Source organism: Octopus bimaculoides, chromosome 2, assembly GCF_001194135.2.
Source record: "Octopus bimaculoides isolate UCB-OBI-ISO-001 chromosome 2, ASM119413v2, whole genome shotgun sequence".
NCBI classification, from domain to species: domain Eukaryota; kingdom Metazoa; phylum Mollusca; class Cephalopoda; order Octopoda; family Octopodidae; genus Octopus; species Octopus bimaculoides.
In genome coordinates, this window is record NC_068982.1 from 72,106,388 (window position 1) to 72,107,934 (window position 1,547).

Sequence of the window (1,547 nt, forward strand, 5' to 3'; positions counted from 1 at the left end):
AATTGTGAAACCATAGAGTCCAGTCACTTACACAACAAACAACAAACAACAACAACAACAACAACAACCATAATAATGTGAGGCGTATGGATTAATCACAAACACTGAATTGTCGTTTGTTTCCTTCATTTTAATGTTGTTTTGTTTTATTAGACAGGAGAATATTTCTTAGAACTTAACGAAAGGCCTCGTCTTTTCTTTCCCCTCCTAAATTTCCCATCGGCCACTGTTATATTCCCTTTACAATGGTAGACTTCTAATTTATGTAAATAAAGTGGTTTCTAATTGAATTTTATTGGCAGAGAATGCTAGCTGTTTTCTCTTTGTTAATTCTTGTGATCTTAATGGATGACCGCTTCTCAAAGATATCATCGCTTACGATTAAATTTATATTCTAAAAGAGTTCCCACTTAAAATTTATATCCCATTCTTCCTCCTCTTCCCTCCATCGTATAAGCAGACAACAGCTATTCTTCGTCGACAAATCTGTTTTCCTTTCATCTCAACATATCGACAGCCGATGTCTTTTCTTAGTGGTATGCCTTCAAACAACAAAGTCATGTGTAATATGTCTATAGCTTGCAGAATTTGACAGCGAACTACAGTGGCCTCTTGCCTCAAATAAGAAGAGAAAGTCAATCACGTATATTAGGTAAAACTGTTATTTGAGTCATACGGTCGTATTGGAAAAGTTACAACAGAAACGAAATGAACATTCAACAGTGTTTGCCATAGATTCGTTAACAACAAACCAAGACAACAAACCAAGAAGTCGTTCGTTCGTATTCTGTTAACCAAAAACATCAAATTTAGTGTTCACATAATTGATACTAAGAACATGAATATGTTGATTTGAAATAATTATACCTGAGAGAAAAGTAAAAATCATTGTTATTCACTGTTTAATGTTATTTAATTCTTTCAGCAACTACGGAAGAAAACTCAAAATATTTCCATTATTGTTAGCCCCACCACCACCACCACCACCACAGCGTGGCATAAATTTCGGCGTACTCTTCACACTAGACAATCACAAAGGCAATCACTCGTACAATATTGTATAAGTAAGTGCATATAGAGTTATATTCACATCTTTAATAAATATCCATTTCTTATCGTTTTGAAAATAGATCCGCAGTATAGCTACACGGCTTTCGTGAGCTTGGGCAAGGGATAGAACCGAGATGTTTCGTTTTTTTATTTAAAACACATCTTCCAAGGGACAGAGAAAACAACTAGTGACATAGAATTTCTGAAAATATAAACAAAATTTTGTCAGGCAGTACAAAATTGCTACAGTATTATACAGTGTGTGTGCGTGTGTGTGTGTGTGCTCACGCACACGCGCATGTGTACGTACGTGTACACATACATACAAGCATATGTACGCACGTGTGTATGTTTTTGATTATATTTTTAGAATTTCTCATCAAAGTGTTGGTTTCTAGACTAAAACGCGGCTCTCAAGGCAGTTAATCACGTAGTTAAGTACTGCAAAAATTATTGCATATATGCATGCATATATTGCACGTTCGCAATGATATATA